This window comes from Staurois parvus, unplaced genomic scaffold, assembly GCF_062004578.1.
Source record: "Staurois parvus isolate SC_StPar_1 unplaced genomic scaffold, SC_StPar_1.0 ptg000437l, whole genome shotgun sequence".
NCBI classification, from domain to species: Eukaryota; Metazoa; Chordata; class Amphibia; order Anura; family Ranidae; genus Staurois; species Staurois parvus.
Genome location: NW_028318233.1, coordinates 4,380,256 through 4,394,214, shown reverse-complemented (window position 1 = coordinate 4,394,214; position 13,959 = coordinate 4,380,256). Strand labels below are relative to the sequence as shown.

General features: G+C 39.9%; 1 protein-coding gene across 1 annotated transcript in view; it reads right to left on the bottom strand.

Moving 5' to 3' along the window:
* The window catches only part of PLCE1 (phospholipase C epsilon 1), a 596,448-nt gene that overhangs the window by 226,910 nt on the left and 355,579 nt on the right, over positions 1 to 13,959 (bottom strand). The window lies entirely within an intron of this gene.

Below are 13,959 nucleotides of genomic sequence, written 5' to 3'. Positions count from 1 at the left end.
GCCCTAAATTCAACATCATTGAGGAGACAGATGAATTTGAGGCAGCGTACATCCACAGAAGACCTGTGGTTAGTAGTTCTCCAACATGTTTGGAACAACCTACCTGCTGAATTCCTTCAAAAACTGCGTGCACAAGCACTATGTGAACCTAGAAGAATTTATGCTGGTTTGAGGGTAGTCACACCAATTGAGCTAGATTTGTTTCTGTTTGCTCACGTTGCATTTTGTTAATTGATTAAAATAAACAATAAAATAGCAATTGTAGCTATAGTATTCACACCAATTATCAGCACGGAAAACTACCAGTACCAGCCTCCTGACATTGAGAACAAATCTATTGAAATCACTTCATCCTGCTTCAGAAGTTTCTACAGTATTCACACCAATCCTCAGCACTGAAAACTACCAGGACCTGCCACTGGCACTGATAACAAATCTATTGAAAAAGCAGGGTTATGCAAGCAGATCTCAGTATTTTGGACTTTTTTCCACCACATGACACAACTGGTTGGTGGTAATAGTTCCCTAGGAAACAGTGCCATGTTTGTCAAGTCTGTGCATTTTGCATGTGTTGTGAAATGCAGTACAATGTATAACAACAATGCATAACAGTGTTACCAATGAAAAAAAGTTTCATTCAGAACAAAATTATCCAAGTCTGGAAAAGTATCATCGGGAAGGACAGTTATGACCTACAATTCTGCCTGGATCTTAAGTATATCCTAACTGCTGTTCTTTCCTTGAAACATGGCAAAAAAAAGCCCCTTGATGTGGTTCCCATCTGAAGTTTTGAATAAAATAGGGCTGTAGATCTGTACATGTCACAATTAATGTATGCTTCTGTTTTTTATTGTTTACCCAGTACGGTTTCCCAAACCCTTTAATATGCTGCATTGTAAAGAACACAGGTTCCCTTTAAATGGGATGCATTCAGACACTATAACGTCTAGCTTGATAAACTACAATGACAAGATTTAGAATTCCAAATGTTCTGAAAATAGCTCAAATATTGCTAAAGAATAAAGTATTCTGGAGAATTTTTGGCACTATTTGATTATTACACAAAATAACAAAAGAGAGAAATCTGTTAATAACATGCAAAAAAAGTTACAAAAAACTACAATGTTACCAGGACAAGCACAAACAAAGGGAAACCTTATTCCAGTGCCATTATTTACTTTCTATTCTTTTTTAACAGGAGAAATACCAAAACACGCTCTGGATGTTTAGTAAGGCCAGCATTCTTACAGAATACCAATTTTACCCTTTTAAGGAATGCTAATGCTTAAGTTCAATTTTAAAAGCAGGCACAGAGGTTTATGACTTTATTATTCTGGAAGGAAACTGGAACTGGGATATAATGAGGTTCTTTGCAAACAGGATTTTATAAACCAAAGAACCTACTGATCCTCTCTTTGTTCCCTTTCCAACATGTTTGCACTACACACAATGTTATATTATGTATACTTCCTTATGAACTCTTTTGTTGTGCATTTTTTGACAGCACTACAGACCGAGCACTGCTACATCTGCATCACACACAAGGGGAAACTAAAACATTTTCATCTGCTATTTTAAGGAAAATTGTTTTTGTTTTTTTTGCAATATGCATTTGAAAGACTAGAAAAAAAAATGTGCAAGAAGTGGTTTGTCCATAGGAGGGATGTCAAACAAGCAGATCACTCATGTGCAGAGCTTGCAATATTTACCTATGCTTGTGTAGAAGAAAAAATGCAATAACCGACATACAACCAATCAAGTGTAATGAGGTATTACCAATGCATGTTTGTTGATATTACCACTGGTTTGTTAATGGGTATTATTGCTTCCAAGTATTGCTAGTCTTAGTGTCTGGTATTGCTGCATATAGGACACTTAGAGGAGAACACTTTGTACACGTGTAACCTGAAAAAGCAAAATACCAGTGTGACAGACCCAACCGGGACAGGGGCTTTTGGAGGAGACTGCAGGCTAGCCTCTTGCCTACTGACAATGGGCCTTGGCATCTGCGGGGGCTCTATTCTTTGGTGTGTGCCTGGGGGGACCTTCGGATTCAAGTCCATGTCTCCCCAAAACACACAGACTCTGAGACCTGGAGGATCAGGATACAGATTTGGGGTCTCTGGCCCAAGCCAGCATTGACTGCTTCACCCCACCCCCCTTCCCTGGACTCAGACTATTCTTGGTTTGTTTTGATTGGAACTATACATTTTTACTGAAAGAGCTGGTCACATTGGTCTCTGTCCCATGTACACCAATGTCCACTCTGAACTGTCTGGGTGGGCTCCCTGATTAATCAGCTCAAAACAACCTGATGCTGAGGACTTTTGCTGGAATCTGATTATGAAAGTGTGATGTGTTTACCATTGTGTATGTGTCCCATTGATAAGTAACCACTTGCCCTCCAGAGGATTTATTCCCCTTCCTGACCTGGCCATTTTTTGCGATAAGGCGATGCGTTACTTTAACTGACAATTACGCAGTCACGCAACACTGCACCCAAATGACATTTATGTCCTTTTTCCCACAAATAGAGCTTTCTTTTGGTGGTATTTGGTCGCCTCTACGTTTTTTATTTTTTGCGCTATTACCAAAAAAAAAAAGACAAACAATTTTGAGAAAAAAAAACAATATTTTTGACTTTTTGCTATTAAACATGTCCAGTAACAAAATTTTAAAATCTAATTTTCGTCATCATTTTAGGCCAAAATATATTCTATGACATGTCTTTGCAAAAAAAGATCCCAATACGTGTGAATTAATTGGTTTACGTGACAGTTATATCATCTGCAAATGGCAGTATACAGCATCTCACATTAGTGAGTACACCCCTCACATTTTTGTAAACATTTCCAACATGATAACGACCCCAAACCACTGCCTTGCTAAAGAAGCTGAGGGTAAAGGTGATGGACTGGCCAAGCATGTCTCCAGACGTAAACCTTATTAAGCATCTGTGGGGCATCCTCAAACTGATGGTGGAGGAGCGCAAGGTCTCTAACATCCACGAGCTCTGTGATGCCGTCATGGAGGAGTGGAAGAGGACTCCAGTGGCAACCTGTGAAACTCTGGTGAACTCCATGCCCAAGAGGATTAGGACAGTGCTGGAAAATAATGCTGACCACACAAAATATTGACACTTTGGGCCCAATTTGGACATTTTCACTTATGGGTGTACTCACTTTTGTTGCCAGCGGTTTAGACATTAATGGCTAGGTGTTGAGTTATTTTGAGGGGACAGCACATTTACGCTGATATACAAGCTGTACACTCACTACTTTACATTGTAGCAAAGTGTCATTTCTTCAGTGTTGTCACATGAAAAGATAGAATAAAATACTTACAAAAATGTGAGGGCTGTACTCACTCCTGTGAGATACTGTGTATATATATATATATATATATATATATATTGTGAGGGATTAGCTCAGTAGCGGGTTGTGCTTGACCCCCTGGATGAGTCAGAGCACAGTGAAAGAGGCTCAGCATGACAGCAGGATCTTGGTGAAGAAAGTTATGTTTTATTTACAAGATTGGTGAACACAAGGTGCATATATTCAAAACAGCAAAAAAAAATACAAACAGAAAATAAAGCCTTGCCACACTGGGCATCTAACTGCAAGCACAGGTTCCTATCTACCTGTCTGGATACAGCCTACCACTGCTCAGATACAGGGGGGTTTATTTACTAAAGCTGGAGAGTCCAAAATCAGACTCCCTTCTGCATAGAAACCAATCAGCTTCAAACCTCAGCTTGTTCAATGAAGCTTTGGCAATGAAACCTGGAAGCTGATTGGTTTCTATGCAGAAGGGAGTCTGATTTTGCACTCTCCAGCTTTAGTAAATAAACCCCAGGGTGTTCACACAGAGCGTCTCCAAGTCCAAAATCACACAGTTTCACTCTCACCACAGTATTGTTTGGTTGCTTCCCAGTCTGTCGTGCACAGCAAACTAGTTCCAGGTTGGAGCATTCTCCCTAAGCAGCCTGCAAGTTTTATAGAGCCCAGAGCCCTTAACCTACTACAACTGAGCTAATTAAATCATCAGTGAGACAAACAGGCTCACTACAGAGCACAAAAGGAGAAACAGTCAGTGTAGAGTATGAATCTGGGACAAATATACCTCCCATCCTGGACACACCCTTAGTTCATCCTGGCTTCCTGTCACATACCCCCCCCCTTGTTTCAATCTTGGGGTTGAAACACAGGTTGCTAAGCATGTGTGCACTCAGGACAGGGCGGTGTTTTATGATGAAACTAAATTCTTGAAGGGTCAGGAACCACCTATTCACTCTCCAATTGATCTCTTTGTTTTGTGCCATCCACTTTAAGGGAGCATGATCTGTTACCAGTTTAAACTGTCTACTGTAAACCCAGCTAATCTAATAAATAGATAGCATCTAATACTGCCTGGAATTTCGGTAAATGTGAGTCCCAATCTTCACTATGGATGACCACATCATTTAAGTATGCTGCAGCATAGGCTCGATGGGGCAGGAGGGTCTTATCCATCACCCATTGAAATGTGGATGGAGCATTCTGCAACCCAAACAGCAACATCCGATACTGGAAAGAACCCTCTGGAGTTACAAATGCCGTTTTTTCCATGGTTGATTCCGAAAGCGGAATCTGCCAATACCCTTTGGTCACTACGTGTCAAACGTAGTGAATTTATTCAGTTGGCGAAAGTCATTACAAAACCGCCAACTTCCATCTGGTTTTGGCACTAACACAATAGGACTGGACCAGTCACTATTTGACTCCTGTATAACCCCCAGTTCAAGCACATTTTTTATTTCTTGGTAAACTGCCTTTCGCCAAGCTTCTGAAATACGGTAGGGTTTAAACTTGACCCATTCCCCTGGGTAGGGGGGGGTAATAATGTTATGCTCAATCCCGGACACCCACCCAGGGTATGCTGAGAATTTTTCTTTATTGCGGAGCACAAATTCTCTAGCTTCCTGTTGCTGTGTTTTTGATAGAGTCTCACTACCCCGAACTCTGGGACTTCCAAGGTAGGCGGAGCAGGAATCAGGGCAGTCTCAGCAACCAAGGATTCCCTATCCTTCCAGGGTTTTAGCAAATTTACGTGGTACACCTGCTCAGGTTTTCGCGTTCATGGTTGGCTAATTTTATAATTCACGTCACCGATTTTTTCCAACACTTCATATGGGCCCTGCCATTTGGCCAGGAATTTACTTTCAACCGTGGGGACCAACACCAAATCACCAGGTGAAAAAGAATGGTTTCCGAGCCCCATGATTGTAAATTCTTTGTTGAGCCAACTGGGCTTGAGCCATATGTTCCTTCACAATAGGCATTACTTGTGTAATTCTGTCTTGCATTTGGGCCACAAGTTCAATTACGCTTTTATGAGGGGAACTCTCACTCTCCCATGTTTCCCTCGCAATGTCCAATAGCCCCCATGGGTGTGTCCCATACAGCAGCTCAAAGGGAGAGAACCCTGTGGATGATTGGGGAACCTCTCTGATCACAAACATTAAATAAGGTAGTAGACAATCCCAATTTTTTCCATCATTATCGACCACCTTCTTCAACATTTGTTTTAATGTTTTGTTATACCTTTCTACCAACCCATCTGTCTGAGGGTGATACACTGAAGTACAGAGTTGGGTCACCTTCAGAAGTTTGCAAAGTTCTTTAGTTACCTTAGACATAAATGGGGTGCCCTGGTCAGTTAGTACTTCTTTGGGAAGGCCTACGCAGCTGAAAACCTGAAATAGCTCTTTGGCAACTGTTTTGACAGTGATTTTTCGGAGAGGAATTGCCTCTGGGTAACGGGTGGCATAGTCCATTATCACCAAGATGTGATGGTGCCCTCTAGTGGACTTTAGCAAGGGACCAACCAAATCCATGACAATCCTCACAAAAGGGACCTCAATGATGGGCAGGGGAACCAAAGGACTGCGGAAATGTGGCATTGGGGCAAAAATCTGACACACTGGACAGGAAGAACAGTACATTTCTACTTCCTTAGTGATCCCAGGCCAATAGAACCTCTGTATGATTCTGATTCTTTCTCGGATCAGCACCTAAATGTCCCCTTAGAATGTGCCCATGGGCCAGTTCTAAGACCAATTTGCGGTAAGATTTAGGCACCACCAGTTCTATGGTTTTCTCCACCCTCTGTGACACACGGTATAATAGGTCCCTTTCTATGATGAAGTATGGGAGGGCAATCCTCTCGTCGGGATTCACTAATTCCCCGTCTATTTTTACAACATTCTCTCGAGCCCTTAGTAATGTAGGGTCCTTCAATTGATCAGTGGCAACATTTTCTCGGTGTACTTCTAAGTCATCAAACACTAGAGGTTGCTGTTCCACTTCTGAGGTTGTAGGCTTCTCTCTAGGCCCTGTTGTTTCCCCTACTAATACTGACAAGGGAAACTCAGGCGAATCCTCCCCCTCAGAGGATTCCCTAAGAGAACCTTTGGGCTCTGAAGGACTGTTCAATGGGAAATCTGGGCCATTGAGCTAATTAAATCATCAGTGAGCCAAACAGGCTCACTACACAGCACAAAAGGAGAAACAGTCAGTGTAGAGCATGGATCTGGGACAAATATACCTCCCATCCTGGACACATCCCTTAGTTCTTCCTGGCATCCTGTCACTATATATAAATATATTATATATATTAATATATATAAAAACTAGGTGGAGGCATTGGTCCCATGCTGCATCTGTCCCCCACTGATTCTAAGACTGAGAACAGAGCTATTAAAGCCCATTGATCACTCGGTTCTCAGTCTTCAGTGAGCAGAGAGCTGGTGTAAAAAGATTAAGAAAGATAAATTCAATACACCTGTATGGCTCTATTCAGGCACCATAACTGATTTTTTGTATGGATGCAGATGTACCACCACAAACACAGACAGTGTGCATTCTGGGGCATCCACACCTGTCAGTTTATGAGCTGCGTTTGTACAACCACTGCACCCTCATATAGAACCAGGTGGCTCCAGCCACACAAAATTCTCATTCACACTGTTTGAGCCAGAGAACCCATATGAATGAGTCCTGATTTTTTTTTACAATTTTTAAATTTTTATATATTTTTCATAACATTGTTGGGGGGGGGCTTTGGTGAAATATCAGGGTTCTAAAAACATCAATTCCTCAGCTCCTTTATCTCCAGCCCCAGCTGCACTGAATAGAAAGTCCTCTGTACAGAGGCTATTGTTTACTCACAAACTGAAGCATAGTAAACACAGTTTATTATGCTTCAGTTATGAATGAACACAGTTAGTGATCCGTACTGGTCACTCTTTGTATTCATTAAGGAAAGGAAGGGGCTGGGAAATATAATACATTTGAAACATCCCCCTGTGCGTCTGCAGCAGCCAGTGGAAGGTAGAGGAGGGAAGCCATGGGATGGGGGCACACAAGGGTGCCCGTGCAGCAGAGAGAAGAGGATGGTGCAAAGGGAGGGTGATCAGTGTGAGGGCCAATTACAGGAACCTATCCCCTATATGGCTCTCTCTTCAAAGGCTGAAAGCCAGCTTTTCCTCCTCTCCATCCCATCGAATTTCAGCTGCTAAACTGTATATACTCTAATGTACAATACATATCTGTCTGTTGCCTCACTTCTGCAGCTCAGCCATCATTAGAATAAAACATTAAAAGTCATCCTGTACTCAGAAAAGGCATACATTTATAAATTTGCTAATGCATTTAAACGAATTTAATATAATCACACAAAGACCTATGAATGAATTTACATTAATTTATTTGGTATGATGAAATATATTTTCAGTAGGAAGGATAGTTTTTTTTGTCAATCACTGTGTACGGCTAAATAACAGAACAAGCACCACATTCTTTACGCACTCTATTTGTATTTATGTGGGGACACATACATTTATTGTGAGCGCCTGCTTACCTATTCAACCTTTTTACTTGTATTTTTATCCCTGAGATATTGGTAGTTTCTGTTGGTATATAACTATGAGTGGTAACACATAGGACAAATTCTTATTAGTAATAATAGCTAGAATACCTGTTCTGTCTAAAGCCACAGGAAGTACCAGTGTAAAAAAAAGGCAGAAGTATCACCAAAAGATCTTGTTGTTATCTGAGACTTTCACAAGGCTCGATAACGGAAACATATATGAAATTACAAAGTGACTTATGGTTAGCCAAACTACAGAATACAACTGACTGAAAAAAGCACTATAGAACACATGCTATGGCCTTGTTTCAGGTCTTCATTAGATAGGCAATACTTTTTTTAGTTTTAATATTTTTTATGACTCATCTGTTTTTTATTTTGTTTTCTTTGCTGGACATTGTCAATTTATTTACAGAACTGCAATTCCACAGAAACTAAGCAGTGAATTAAAAGATATACCCATTTACTTTTCAAACTCTAGTGGCTCACAATACAAACTGACATTTTGTTTTGGCTGCAAGAAGCGTTAATCAAATCTGAGCAAACTATAAATCTCACAAATATATTTAGGACGATATCAATTCATGGGCCAGTTATAATCAGGGAGCTAAATCTATGTGAATAAATCTGTGATGTCACTCACCTTTAATACTAAATAGAAAATTATAAGAAACATAAATGAATTCCTGTGCTATGTAAAGTTGGATGCCCTGCTAAACACTGAGTGCCTGTTCACATGTATGCGGATTGAATGCGGGTTGAATCGCATCCAATCCGCATGACCTGAAAAAACATTGCTTCCTATGGTGCCTGTTCACATATGACCGGTGCACCGGTGGTGCGGATTCAGTGCGGTTTTAAAATGAGTCATGTCCAATTTCTGAGCAGTGTGGTTCAGTTCAGGTACGGAATACAGGCCATTGCCTTCTATGGGAACCAGATAAGATCCTGAACTAATCCTGTCCTGAACCTGACGTAAACCTGACGTGAACCTGTGAACAACTATTGTATCAATTAGCTGTGAAACCTGTGAGGATTCATGTGTGAATCAGCTCTGAAGGTTTTCACATAACCCTCTATAAACATAAACATACAAAACAGTGTAGCGCAACAAAATATAATAAATAACCAGTCAAACAATATGTTCATTATCTTCCACATGAATTTTAAACATAGTCCCAGTGTCTAATAAGTAAGCAATGACAGTATTCTAATCTTCTCAAGTGTCACTGCAGTAACAGAACAGTGACAATTTTTTAATGTTCACAAGTGTCACCAATGTGAAAAAACTTCCACCAAGCAAATTGGCTGCTCACCTTAAGAGAGTGACCCCTGAGCTAACAGAGAGTCAAAAGGGCTTTCCCTTTAAGGGCAAATGATAACAATCATGATGCTGCTTTTCCTCAGTCGTTTACATCTCTATAATGTACATCACTCATGCAAAAACAATGAATCAGTCAATAGTGTTTACCATTTTAAAGATTTTACTGCTAAAAAGTGGATTAAAACTGACAAGGTGAAACACCAAATTGTGAAGGATAACAGGCATAAAAAGGCTAAACAAAAGTCAACAAGATGGCCGCGGGATTATGTCATGTGAGTAGCTTCAGCCCCTACATGTGTTACGTCCTGGGCAGGACTTCCTCAGTAGACGTGGAGCAGACGCCATTTTATACAATCCCTGCCAGTAACATGGCAACCTATGTAAACAACCAAGGGAACGGGAACACAAAATAGCTGGAAGTGACAATCCAGCCTCGGGTGCACAAATAACTTCTTCCATACAAGGGGACGCTCAGTATCCAATTCCAAATGTTAAAAATTAAAGTGGTTGTAAAGTCTCAAGCTTTTTTTTACCTTAATTGTTTGCATGACGGTAAAAAAAACCTTCTCTGTGCAGCATTCTCCCCCCAGCACCCTCTAATATTCACCTAAGCCTTCTCTTGATCCAGTGATGTGCACTGGAGTCTTGGCTATCCCAGAACTCCCTCTCCTCATTGACTGAGACAGTAGCTGCAGCCATTGGCTCCCACTGCTGTCAATCACAGCCAGTAAGCCAATGAGAAGAGGGGGGGGGGCTGTGTCGCGGCTCCGTGTGTGAATGGACACCAGCCATAGTGGCTGGGGTGTATGCATGTTTGGGTGCCCCCATAGCAAGCTGCTTGCTGTGGGGCCACCAGACAGAATAGAGGAGCCAGGAGCACCCACGGGAGACCCGAGAAGAGGAGGATGCGGGCTGCTCTGTGCAAAACCACTACACACAGCAAGTAAATATAGACATGTTTGTTATTTTTTCCATAATTCTTCTGCAACCCCCCTTGAAAGATCCCTACTTCCTGGTATAAGAAGAAGGGGAAAACCCTTCCTACATTCCCTGATGCAAGGCTCTCTCCTTATAGTATATACAATATAAACCCAATCAATTTTTTTAAAACGATTCTAAAGTTTAAAGATTTGTTTTTATTTTAATGCGTTAGGGTAAAAAAACGCCCCACTACCTGTCCTACCCATCCCCAAACACCTACTTGGCTCCATATCACAAGCCATGTGCTCTCTCGGCTCCAGCACCACTTCCTCCACTTCCTGGTCTCACAGGAGAAACTGAGGGTAGTGGGACCCATAATCTCCTGCTACTGTCAATCAAACTTCTGTGAGGAGGGATCAAGGGGTGTGGCTTACCAGCACTCTGTGTGTGCGTGCAAAAAACAACAACGTGCCATATTCCAAAGTAACAGAGCAAGTGCAGAACACTGTGTTTGACAGTATGCCTATACAAAACTGCTAAATGCTGCCAATTAGCTGTACACTATTCTTTCCACCATTTAAACAAGTTCTTTCATGAATGAAATCCAGATAAATCCCTCCAAACAGACTCCGACTCACAAGTATAATGTTCAAATACAAACTTGATTATCTTCACAATACTTAGATGCTGTAATCTCTGCCAGTTCCATTTAGGACTTTAATCCCAATAATAAACCAGACGGAGAATTTATATGGAGAGGAAAGGATATTAATGATATGACAACATAAGTATGCGTAAAACACCAAAGTAATCTAATCTACTTCCAGGATCTTCTCTGCAAGGAGAAAATCAAATTTCTCCTACCTAATATGCATTACGTAATTTCATTTCTGGAATTGAACAATTGTAGAAATGCTACCAGACAATGGAGGCAGACTATTATGGCCTTATGGTTCCTGACTTGCTGTGGGTAGTTTGTATGGCAAAATTGTATTACAATATATATTTACAATGAATACATCTTTATATATTTACTGCATTACATCCAATAGGTTATCAGATCACAAACTGTATGAATTCACTAGTATTGTAGAACTGATCTGTAAAAAGAAACAGAACACAGCTAGCCCTAAAACAATCAGGTTAAATTTAAAACCTTTCGAAGTCATGGCTATCTTGATGTTAACCACTTGCCCTCCTGAGGATTTACCCCCCTTCCTGACCAGGCCATTATTTGCGTTAGGGCACTGCTTTACTTTAACTGACAATTGTGTGGTCATCCAACACTGCACCCGAATTAATATTTTTTGAGCTATAAAAAAAAAAAAAAAAGACTCAATTTTGAAAAAAATAAAACTATATTTTTGACTTTTTACTATTAAACACGTCCAGTAAAAAAAGTTTAGAAAATCAAATTTCATCATAAATTTAGGCCAAAATGTATTCTGCTACATGTCTTTGCTAGAAAAAAATCCCCATATCTGGTTTCCGTAAAAGTTATAGCGTTTACAAATGGCAGTATATATACTGGAATTATTTCTTTTTAAGTTTTTAAGCCAACCACAGCCCAGCTGTTTCATGTGATTAGCCATGGCCAAATCACAGCTAAGCACAAAAAAGAGCCCCTGAATGAATCAATTTCATTCAGGTAAAAGCTTGCTTATAGCAAAGTAATTTGTTGCTATAAATAAGCAAATTGAGTTAATAAAAAAAAAATACTGATCACTTCCCCAAAGTAGTATAATGTTACTATGGTAACATTATACTACTTTGATCATAGTGAAATATGAAAAAAGAATCTTAAAAAAAAGATAAAAATCTTAAAAATATATATATATTTTTTTTAATTATCTTTTTTTTTTGTACTGTCACCAGTCAGTGTCCCTGATCACCGCCATGCCAGTTATATGATGACGCTGTACTGCACTGGTGACATTATGTAAAAAAAAAATAGTAAAAATCATTTTTTTAATTTCTTCATTTTCCGAAAAATTATGACAAAAAAATTACAACTTCAAAAAACTCGCCATGCCTGTTATGAAATATGTTGGACTGTCTACTTTGCAAAAAGGAGTCATTTGGGGGATATCTGTACTGTTCTGACATTCTTGGACCTCAAGAAATTAGATTGGCTGTCAGTACTTCAGGATTGATCAATTTTCAGATATATCCCATAGTTTGTGAACTTTCCTACAGACTAAATAATAAATACTAATTTGGGGTATTTTCACCAAAGAAATGTAGCAGAATACATCTTGGCCTAAATTTATGACGGACAATTATTTATTTGCAAACGTTTATAACATAAACAAACAAAAAAGTGTTTTTTTTTCTTCTAAATTTTCGGTCTCTTTTTGTTAATTTAGCAAAAAATAAAAACCCCAGTGGTGATTAAATACCACCAAAAGAAAGCTCTAGTGATAACATTTTAGTTTGGGCACAGTGTTGTATGACCGCGCAATTGTCATTCAAAGTGTGAGAGCGCTGAAACCTGAAAATTGGCCTGGGCAGGAAGGGGGTAAAAGTACCTGGTATGGAAGTGGTTAAGATACCGCTTAGTGAATTGTCCTGGTTCAAAGTCCGTGGTCAAACTTTCGTTAGGTTCGAATGTTCAACTACGAATTGAACAGGGGATGTTCGGCCCATCACTAATGGCAAGTCTGAAGCTGTATTTGACCTACTTTGTGCTGTTGTCGCATATCTTTGGACATAGCATGGTCTATTGAGGTGTGTGTTTGAACTGAATACAAATCAAGTCAACAAAGCCTTTTCAAAATACTTTGGAATAGCAGATGCAGAGTTTGAAATGAACAGCTGTCAATATGAGCCCGTGAGCAGCTAAAAAAAAGGTCTGAAATTAGAGATAACTTCCTTCCACAACGCATTAGAAAGCTAGAAAGGGATATCTAAATGCTTTGAGGGAGAGCTGGAAGAACATTTTGCAACTAATTAGAATAACTGGCAACAGGTCATAACATGACTGGGTATAAAAAGGGCATCTTAGAGAGTCTGGGTATCTCAGCATTTGATTGAAAATGAAAAGAGGGGAAAGAAGAGATGCAACCGAGCACAGTGCTGAATCGATTGAGGACTCAATTAAGTGGGGGAGGACAGAAAGCTGTAAAATGTTTTTTACCTTAATGAAATTAAAACGTTAAGTTAATAAAAAGTTTTGGTTTTAGAATCACTTTGATTACTATAGCAAAAGAACAAATATAGCTGACTACAAAAAATATTTAACCAGTTCTCACCCGGCCAATACCAAAATGACAGCTGAGCAAGACTTTCGTCGATCTGGGTGGGCATCAAGTTTGACATCCTCCCGGATCGCCACCTGGCACACGTCCGCAGGGCTGTGCAGCGACGAGATCTGTCACCGGATGTGTCCATCTGGCACAGCTGATGACTGATCTGTGTACTGGCCTGCTGTGACCAATCACAGAAGGTTACATGACAATTGTAATCAATGGATGGCTTCCTTTCATGCCATTCATTGTATACAATTGTGTTGCTAGCTGTGATTGGTGACAGTGGTCACATGGTACAGACTGAGCCAATCACAGCCCATCTGTGTCATATGATTAGCTGTGGCCAATCACAGCTAATCACAATAAAAAACATTGAATTAATTAATTTAATTCAGTTAAATGCTTGGCTATAGCAGTGCAATTCACTGCTGTATGCAATCATAAAGTGTAAAATAAACAAAAACAAAAATCACTTCCCCAGAGTAGTGCAATACTATGGTAACATTATATTACTCTGGTCACAGTGTGTTATTTTTTAAAAAATTGTAAAAAAAAGAA